Source organism: Zootermopsis nevadensis, unplaced genomic scaffold (assembly GCF_977971745.1).
Source record: "Zootermopsis nevadensis isolate Lab colony 2312 unplaced genomic scaffold, Znev_1.0 Znev_ptg000011l, whole genome shotgun sequence".
Classification (NCBI taxonomy): domain Eukaryota; kingdom Metazoa; phylum Arthropoda; class Insecta; order Blattodea; family Termopsidae; genus Zootermopsis; species Zootermopsis nevadensis.
In genome coordinates this window covers 16,650,552-16,661,334 of record NW_028259143.1, presented here as the reverse complement: position 1 = coordinate 16,661,334, position 10,783 = coordinate 16,650,552, and the positions used below count along the sequence as shown (strand labels likewise).

Sequence of the window (10,783 nt, the reverse complement as noted above, 5' to 3'; positions counted from 1 at the left end):
TCATATTTATTATTTGTATACAAATTTTGAATTTATTTGCTCAAACGCTGTTCTGTTACTAGTCTGTGGCAATATTGTATTATTTGTTTGTTAATTTATTTTTCTAGTTCTGTTGTATTTCAATGCATATTGTTTTATATATTTGTATTTTTAATTCATTTATCAGAAATAATTCAAATTTGATAGTAATTTCTCTTAAAGTAAATTAATCGAAATGCTTTTATTAAATTTGCTGGAATTTTTGAGAATATATTTAAATTGACAAGTTGATAGTTTCTACATGTAGGCTGACGAAGGCAAAAAAAATGCAACATTTAAATATAAATATATCGTAATGTTTTTAATTCAAAATCGTGTGAATCATTTATCTCTGATAAGAATATTACTAACTGGATTATATATAAAGTTTTTGAGCACAGAAACATTAAAAATTTCGTTCAAAAATATTTATTATAATCTCATAATTTGTAAGATCATCTTTCCATTTCTGGACGCATTTGAATATAAATTAATGAAAGTAAAATATTTTTATTTTTATATCGTGGAATATGTGTATTCTTATCATATGAACAGTATATTTTTGTATCGCTGTAAATGTTAACATTAAAACATAAATTTATTATATACTGATATACACAAACTTTCTTTTTGATACAAATTAATATTCTGGTGCAAATAAAGTGGATAACTCCGAAATGGTCAAATCATGTTCCTGGTTTTTAGATTATTAAAATAGCAAAACGAATAGCTCATTATTTTAACGTAAGAAACAAAATAATCCTTAAGCTTGTTAAATCAGAAAATTGAGAAGTTATCTTTATGTCTACATAAAATATTGCATATTTAAAACAGGTTTTGTCCCACCTGAGAAAAATACATAATGTCACTTATTCCTTTTTATCACCAGAGTTATCAATTATTCCATTCTGCTTCTCAAATGCGTTTGACTATCCTTAAAACATTTTCAAACTTCAACCGCCTTAAAATAATGTAATATAAGTAAATTTGTAGCCTAATCCTGCCTCAATTTGGATCTTTTTAAGCATAGCTCGAGATGAATTTTAAGGTTCAGAAATAACCTTCAAAGTCGGGATTAAATTAAAATGACATTGCATAAGAGATCCAATTTTATAGATGAGAAGTGAATTACGTTCAGTAATATGTTTTCCGTAAGTACGTATTACACTCGCTGTGTTTAAAATTCTTCAAATAAGTATTAAAACACAGTGAGTGTAATTTGAGTTTCTCACGGCGATAACTGGCTGCTTTGTTTGAATAAAACCAAACATCAGAATTTTAAATAATTACAAATCTTCAATATTTTTTAATATTTTAATATTTTTCGTCAAATCACAATTTTTAATAAGATAATAAAATATAAAATATTTAAAATATCATTTCACGTTCCGCATCGAATGATCGATTTACAAATTGGAAGATTTGTAAGGTAGTATATTTGCGTCATATTGTGAAGTAGGTTAATATTTTAATATTTTCCGTCAAATCACAATTTTTAATAAGATAATAAAATATAAAATATTTAAAATATCATTTCACGTTCCGCATCGAATGATCGATTTACAAATTGGAACGTAAATCGATCATTCGATGCGGAACGTGAAATGATATTTTAAATATTTTATATTTTATTATCTTATTAAAAATTGTGATTTGACGGAAAATATTAAAATATTAACCTACTTCACAATATGACGCAAATATATTACCTTACAAATCTTCAAATTAAACTTTCCAGAGCGGACTATACCAACGAAATTACAAGGTGACAAAAACACTGCAAATTGTCGAATGACAGTGAATTATAGCAGTTGGTTCAACCCACTGATGTGTGAGGTCCGACTGAAGGCAAACGTCACTCGGGCTCCTTACTATACGATAAGGTCAAAGCATTGTGTCGGTCAGCTATGCTACGAGCGGGTTCAAGGGTTGGGGGAAAACCTGACATGAGGGGTTCTAAGTTGTGTCGCCCACTGTTCGTAACAATACTTCATCCCTTTTGTCACATTTATACACGTTCAGATGCCACCCCCTACCCCTTATGACGGGTGTTCTGCGTCGCCTTGTTTCAATGCTAATCAAAATAATGGAGATTGTTAAAGCGGTTTCTCCGGTCGAGAATTGATTCGATCCGCGTAATCTGTTAACAGCTTCCTTGATGACGTTTTGTAAGCCTCGTAAAATTTGGGCGTTGCTATTAATACAATTAATGATATTACTTACAATGATTTTATGAGTTTTTGGCTTCGAGTACACTAGATCCCAAAGACTTTGGACAAACATAATGTCTGCATCTTCGGGGTTAACTATCGAGACAGTCTACACGAGACCGAAAGAACTCTAACATTACTGACACACTTAAAAATAATTCTTTTTATGAAGATTTCTGTATTCTGGGTTGTTGCGCCGTGTAGTCTGGTCGATGTTTACCAACGTTTCAGAGATCATACTGCCTCCGTCATCAGAGTATGAAGATTTCTGTCTTCTGGGTTGTTGCGCTGTGTAGTCTGGTCGATGTTAACCAACGTTTCAGAGGTCATACTGCCTCCGTCATCAGAGTATGAAGATTTCTGTCTTCTGGGTTGTTGCGCTGTGTAGTCTGGTCGATGTTTACCAACGTTTCAGAGGTCATACTGCCTCCGTCATCAGAGTATGAAGATTTCCGTCTTCTGGGTTGTTGCGCTGTGTAGTCTGGTCGATGTTTACCAACGTTTCAGAGGTCATACTGCCTCCGTCATCAGAGTATGAAGATTTCCGTCTTCTGGGTTGTTGCGCTGTGTAGTCTGGTCGATGTTTACCAACGTTTCAGAGGTCATACTGCCTCCGTCATCAGAGTATGAAGATTTCCGTCTTCTGGGTTGTTGCGCTGTGTAGTCTGGTCGATGTTTACCAACGTTTCAGAGGTCATACTGCCTCCGTCATCAGAGTATGAAGATTTCCGTCTTCTGGGTTGTTGCGCTGTGTAGTCTGGTCGATGTTTACCAACGTTTCAGAGGTCATACTGCCTCCGTCATCAGAGTATGAAGATTTCTGTCTTCTGGGTTGTTGCGCTGTGTAGTCTGGTCGATGTTTACCAACGTTTCAGAGGTCATACTGCCTCCGTCATCAGAGTATGAAGATTTCTGTCTTCTGGGTTGTTGCGCTGTGTAGTCTGGTAGATGTTTACCAACGTTTCGGAGGTCATACTGCCTCCATCATCAGAGTATGAAGATTTCTGTCTTCTGGGTTGTTGCGCTGTGTAGTATGGTAGATGTTTACCGACGTTTCAGAGGTAATACTGCCTCCGTCATCAGGGCGATGGATATGCTGTGAGAACCTCAAGTCTTACAATTCTTTTTATACTAACAAGAGTCCTCTGAGTAACAAGATACGAAACGTGTCGAGGTTGGGGAGGCAGCAAGGACCTCTGAAACGTCTGTAAACTTCTACCAGACTACACGGCGCTACAAATCAGAAGGCAACCATCTTGATATTCGTGAGAATCCCAAATCCAATTATGAATGTTCCAAAGTCTTCTACGTGGCAGGTGTCAATCATTAAACATTTTTGGACAAACTTAAGTGTAAAGTTGCTGTAATTCGAAGAGCTTTTATTTATTCTAATTGCCTCGCTGAAATACCTATAACCAAATTGTAATAAAACTTTTATTTTAATTTCTAATATATTTAGTGTCAATATTTATAAAGATAAAAGTGACTTTAAAAGGGATGAACTATTGCTCTCGGTACGAAAGATTTTGAATAAATCGGCGTATGGATCATTTCTCTTCTACACGAGACCTGGTTCCAGTCCACCGTTCCCAGAGCCAACTGTACCATTTCCTTATTTTGCACATGATACCAATATTTCACTTCCCGCTACAACAGAATCTCAGCAGTGCACCTTCCACCAAAACGTCACCCTAGAATGCTAAAATAACCCCCCAGCTGGTTGCTTAGCAGAGCATAACCGTCCCTTCAATAGGTCCAGCACAGGGCGGCTTGTTCAGCAGCTGTGGGGTGAGGAGTAGGGGTAACACCGAACAGACACCCCATCGAGACCTTGGGGAGGGGGTTAAGTTGGAACACCAGGAGAAATATTAAACCCTTACTAGGGGGGGTTGTGTCCTCATTCGGCGTTCAAATCGCAAAAGCCACAAATGCTCGTTCTATTTGGGTAATCCTCTTTCCTTGCATTCAACCTGATATCGTCCTTGTCTATCAGATTTAAGCTCTTCTTTAACGTTTTCCATTGAATTCTATATTATGGGATTTGTTTCTACCACATTTGTGAACCGGCGCTTCGAATCCATGTCGAGCTAACACGTCTCATTGATTATCATCAATTTCGTCATCGATTACAAAAAAAGTCGTTTCTACTTTGAATTGCAGTCTTCTGTAGATTTGTAGGTAAGTAGATGAAAAAGTTTCGAAGGAATCTACCGCCTACATCTGCAGAGCGGACCTTAAGATGGAGGCGACATCTTGAACTGAAATGTTGGTAATCACCTACAAGATTACGTAGCGTTACAACTCATTAAAATACAATCGAAATTTTTGTCATAGTGAAAAAATCAATTTTCGTATTTTGTGTTTTGTTAAAAATTTTAATTTCGTATAATTTCTAATCTGGAGTTCTGGTACCCCGAGGTTTCTAACCTCCTCGGAGACATTAACTCCATTACACCGTTTAAAATAGCCAACCATTGAATCCTATCGTTTGCCAACTTGATCCATTCTACACCCTGAAATTATTTGGTTAAAAATCCATTTTAATATTATCCTCCAACCTTCGACGCGTCCTACAGATGACCTCTTTGTTTCAGGTTATCCGGCTAAAATTGTCTCTGTAAGTGTGCTATATGTCTAGCCAATCTTATCATTCTTAATTGAATTTTGAATCTTCTCCCCTGAAAAGTTTCTCCGCCAGTAACTTCCTCTCACTGAGGTCCAAATGTCCCCATTTCTTTCGATTTAAGACATCCTCAATTTGGTTCCTTCGTTATGGGAACAGACCGAGTTTCACACCCACAGAAAACAAAAAATTGCATTCAATTTTCCTACGCCCTAACCTTCAAGTTGTCAAATACGACATAGATAACATTCTGAACAGAATGACTGATACATTCCTCGAAATGTATCAGCTCTTAACTTCTTCGTGAATGTAATTTACCTTATTGAAACATAAGTCTGTTTATTTATATAAATCTGAGTTTACTCGTCCTGATGAAAGACGCAGGGAACGCTTCCGAAACGTCGGTAAATTTCCTCCAGACTGCCAGGCTACGGCGTTACAATCCAGAACACAGACATATTTATAATCGCCGCGTAAGAACCTTAGAACTCACTAATTTAAAATTATTTATTATATTTCTTCGTATTAGATTTTAAAATGACATCTTTATTGAACATTATGCAAACATTTCCCACAAATTTGCTCTTGATTTTTCTGAAAATCAATTATCATCTGATCTTTACATGAATCCACCTTTATCAGGTAGGTATCGAACATTAAAAGTGAAAATCGATCATCTCGCATCATACGTGTCGATATTCCTATCGACTTGTTACATTCTGGAATGTAAATGCTATAAATAAAATTCTTAAGATAGTATAATTGCGTCATATTGTAAATCAAATATTAAATTAATTATTCGGTTTTGGTCATTCTAATCACAATTATATTTAAAATTTACAAATAAGATAATTAAAATATCATTTTATGTTCCACATCGAATAATCGATTTACATTTGGAACATTTTTACAACATGTTTCGGTTTCATCGAACCATCTTCAGGTGTAAAATTAAGTTTGTTAATAAAATTCTTGTCAAAAGAGAATGATTGTGAGAACCAGAATTCTATATACCACTGTTTTGTTAAGTTAATATAGATTTTTTAGTTCATGTATGTAAGTACTTTTATATTACTGAAAAAAAAACATGAAAACGTGTATTAATATTACGCGTACCGTAAATAATAGGCCACTTTACCAAAGATTATGTGGTCTTAGAGAATTAAATAAAGCGTAAGATATTGTTCCATGAATGGACGTTAAACTTAAGGGAACAAAAGAGAGAAGATGGGTCCGTCTTCGAAAACAAATTTAAACCGCAGGGAACACGGAACAATTTAGCCCATTATATGCTACAGTCGAGAAAGTTTGTAACGCTGAAGTTATTATTTATTTAGAATGCATATAATATTTCGTTTTCAGCTTCGTACACTGTTACAAAATTTGAGTAGTGATGGACCGTTAGGTATTTGATGCATACAAAATCCCCTCCCCCTTGCATAAGGAACCTAAATGCATGAAACACGAAACTCTGTTGTATTTTAGTAGAGTAGTCCCGGGTAGGTTAAACTTAGGTTCTCAAACTATGAGACGCGTCTCTATTGGAACTGAAGACGTCTGGCTAAAGACGACATGAATTTTAGAGGTACTCGTTTTAAAACTATTGCTGAATCATCTTGAGGTATTTCGGAGAACGAAGTGTCGACTATTCGCATAAAAGAGATAGAAAGTGGCTTTATAATTTATACTATTAGTCAGTTATGAATATAGTGATTAAATAAAGAATAATATAAAAGACTGCACATGTAGCACGAATAATCCATATAGACTTTTGATCGAAAATCCTGTTAGGAAGAAGCCAGCAGGGGAGAGGTTTCTATTAAAATTAATTTAGAGACTTGAGGGGTTAAATTATAGACTGAATCACGTGCCTCAGGACACGGGATGTTGTTAACGCGGTAATGAACCTCCAGATCTATAAAAGAAGTTTGTGCTCTTAACCAATTATCCGCTTATCAGCTTTTTAAAAAAAAGACTGTTCTCCATGGAGTACGTTAGTTACCATCTGTCATAATGACAGTTTTTCAGTACAGTTTCTCCATATTAGTGCTGTTATCTGAGGAAAAACCAAACATTACTCTGATTTCCTATTTTATCTCTCGCTGATCATCAAGTATAATCATAAAATAGTGTAGTTGCGTCATATTGTGATTTATTAAATTAAAATTAAATTATTTGGTTATTCCGTCAAATCACAATGTATTTAAAATAAGATAATTAAAATAATTAAAATATCATTCTGTGTTCCATATCGAATATCTGGACACGACCTCCAAAAAACTACGCTACGAAAAATTGTAAAAAATTGTAATTGAGTTTTAAATTTAATATAATTTTACACCTGATGATGGTTTAATAAATCCGAAACATGTTGTAACTGTTCCAATTGTAAATTGATTATTCGATATGGAACACAGAATGATATTTTAATTATTTTAATTATCTTATTTTAAATACATTGTGATTTGACGGAATAACCAAATAATTTAATTTTAAGTATAATCATTTCAATCAGGAATGATCTCATCTTAAACGTCACTTGTCTCGAAGGACTGAGGAAAATCACGATAAACCCGAGTCAAAATTGTATGAGCCAAGATTCTAGTTCAATAACTCCAGAATTATCAATTACAGTGACATCATATGTCGTGTTTAGGATTCGTAGAGGCGTATTAAGTTTCGGCTGTGAAACTGATTAAAGACGTTGAATCAACTGAAACAGTAGTTTGTAAAAATAAAACTGATTGTCATCTGGAATTAAAAGGAATTCGTCAAAACATACAGTCTCATGGTAAAATAAACAATTTGTGTATTAACGACCTATAATCTGTGTGGCGAAACACTGAAACACGTATTTTGATACTGTCCTGTTCCACTCCGGACTGAACGCGACTTCGTATTAACAGAATTGCGGTCACAAGGATAATATTTCAACCCATTAAAGTACTTCTCTCTGAGTATCAAGACATACAGTACGAACGGATAAATTAGATACAAAATAAAATACGTGAAATGGTCCTGGAAAGAAGACAAGTCGAGGATATGAGTTGGATTGAACTGGCTAAGGACAGGAATCAGTAGCGGATAGAAACAAAGGCGAGAAGTTAAAAGGATACTGAATGGTACAGTATTTTGACACTTGGCGCGCTGAAAAATATATAAAAAGACACACAGACTATGTAAACTTAAAAATTAGCACAAAATTAATGAAATACGTGACCCAATTGCTGAATATTAAGTTTAGTCGTGTTCTGTAATTGTCACCGTTTCCAGGAACACGTCCTCAAAGTATATTTTGGGACAGCCTGTACTTGATTCTGGTACTCGTACACGGACTGTACATTGTGCTGTGCATTATGGGTACTAAGATTAGTTTTCACATTCTGTATTTACACCATATGCCACATTACTCTCACCATCTGATGCCAGCAATCATCTGACCATTGTGGTAGCGCTGGACGTATTTCTTATGTTTTTTAAGCATCGCAAAGCGATCTCACTGAGTAAACATCATGGCCTCGGGCGCACTTCAATTCCAATTTAACAACAACGCGTACATATGACAAAGGACAAGAACGGCATAAACCATGATTTTATTGTCTCGATGACTGTGTTTGACCTCCTATAAAGGACGTCCAATAATTAATATAATTTTTAATTTGCGCGTGATTTCCTTCTGGAAGGAATCCGGCTCTAATCGCGGACAGAAGTCTTCAAAGACTTGTTGCACTGACTACGAAGACAGTCACTGGAACGAGTTGCCAGCTACTGGCGAGCGACTGCACGCGTTCCAAGAAGCACTTAACACCTACTGGCTTCTGAACTAGTCGTCATAACAACGACTCCGTAACTCGACTTAACAATAAACACGTGATGACGAGGTTTTTACTGAAATCTTTCGAGATTTTCCTCTGTGTCTTTAGGAAAGTACACATTAACATATCATTTTATTTTTCCAAGTTTATTCTGTATAAGTAGAATTTAAAGTTCTCATGGCTGTGAGTACGAAGATGTTTGTCTTCGGGGTTGTAGCTCCGTGTAAACTGGCAGAAGTTTATAAACGTTTCAGAGGTCCTTGCTGCCTCCATCATCAGGACTATGACAGGTTCTCTCTTCAAATTTTTCAAAGTTCACCAATCATAATTGCTGTAACATTCGCTGTAAGAAATTAACACAAATGAACAAAAGGCTGTGATGAATTGTTTCAGTTTAAAACTGACGAAATTCTTGACAGTTATGAGAAATATTTGGAGCCTTGGGTCGTAATTTCGATACCGAAATCACTTCAGGCTGGGTTACAACCGGTGTCCTTAGCAACATTAGGACTGCTGAGAACTGAGACATAACCTATTGGAACCAAATTAGAATCACAGGGAAAATAAATCTAAACATAAGTTTTAACCCTAAACACATTCTAACATGTAATCACTTTAAAATGCTAGTCTTTCATTAAACTAAAAAGTTTTCCATCGTCTAATAAAATCATAAAATTTTAGGACGTTTCGGAGATGGGACTCTATCTCCGCTTTCAGGTGTACCTACTCAATCTGGCCCAATCGATAGAGCTAGTCCCATCTCCGAAACGTCGTGAAATTTTATGATTTTGTTAGACGATGGAAAACATCCAGAAAACTTTTTATTTTAAAAACGTACCATCGTCACAAAGTTTTAGATTTCAGATAGTCTTATATTTATTAACGCTGTTTTATTTATAACTTGTGTTGGGCAAGGCCGTGGTCTAGGCAACACGGAGTTTTCCTCCGTGGCATCGCAACAATTACTCCATTCACACACAGAAGAAGGCAATGGCAAACCACTTCTGGATCATCTGCCAAGAACGTATATGAACAGGTCCCAGTCCGAGAAAAGGATGGAAGGATCCTGTTCATATGGACCTGTCGCCAGACAGAACACTAAATAATAATAAGATGAGGTGGTCTAGCGGTTGGAACGCTGGCCTTGTAATCCTGGGGTCTCGGGTTCGATTCCCGGCGGTGCCCGAATTTATAACTTGTGTTGGGCAAGGCCGTGGTCTAGGCAACACGGAGTTTTCCTCCGTGGCATCCCAACAATTACTCCATTCACACACAGAAGAAGGCAATGGCAAACCACTTCTGCATCATCTGCCAAGAACGTATATTAACAGGTCCCAGTCCGAGAAAAGGATGGAAGGATCCTGTTCATATGGACCTGTCGTCAGACAGAACACTAAATAAATAAAATAAAAGAAGTATTAGAAGCTGTTCAAATTGACTCAAATTAATTAAAAATAATTGCGTTTAATTTTACAAAAATAACATGAATCTTTGTACTTAACACGTTATTTCACTGATGCTACATATAATTCGGTATATGAATAAAAGCATCACATTCTACGTTTCCCCATCTGTCATCCGCTTGTTCAGCGCACGTCAAACCATGTTACACCAAGCCTTTTCATTTGAATGCTCTGTACTACTTCCAACGATATTGTGGGCTCCTACATTTTGCCCCCAGGGTCGTCGTATTGGGGTTGGAAATTGGTAAGGGTGGTGGCGAATTAAGTGCATTGTCCTTGGTTGATCAAGTGTGTTGCTGAGTCAATGGCTCTGCTACGTAGGGAACCAGCCTGATTGAAATAATTGAGTCTTATGAATCATCTTTTGTTAATACGGTGATGAACCTTCGGGTTCCCTAAGCCAGCTAGTTAGTCAGAATCATCTTTTTTTTAGATAAAGAATAATGAAGAAGAGGAATTACTTTCTTATTATAACGTTAAATAATTTATTTAAAATCGATTACTCTGATATACCTGGACTAACAAATATCTAATGATTCTTTAAACGTTTGTGATTATGGTTGATTCCTTAAGGTCTCCCTACGTCATGTTCAAATTTTCTCAGTGTCTCAGGTACGTCTTATAATCTATAAAGAGACTTTTGGAACATCTGTA

At 35.9% G+C, this 10,783-nt stretch overlaps 1 protein-coding gene and 1 long non-coding RNA gene across 3 annotated transcripts in view; both read right to left on the bottom strand.

The window, feature by feature from the left end:
• The window catches only part of Cad74A (cadherin 74A), a 145,307-nt gene that overhangs the window by 58,876 nt on the left and 75,648 nt on the right, over positions 1–10,783 (bottom strand). The gene's annotated exons all lie outside the window — the stretch shown is intronic.
• The window catches only part of LOC110837662 (uncharacterized), a 38,753-nt gene continuing 35,455 nt past the window's right edge, over positions 7,486–10,783 (bottom strand). Inside the window, exon 3 of the long non-coding RNA XR_015534825.1 lies at positions 7,486–9,009. This is a non-coding gene — a long non-coding RNA (uncharacterized LOC110837662). The remainder of the gene's footprint in view (positions 9,010–10,783) is intronic.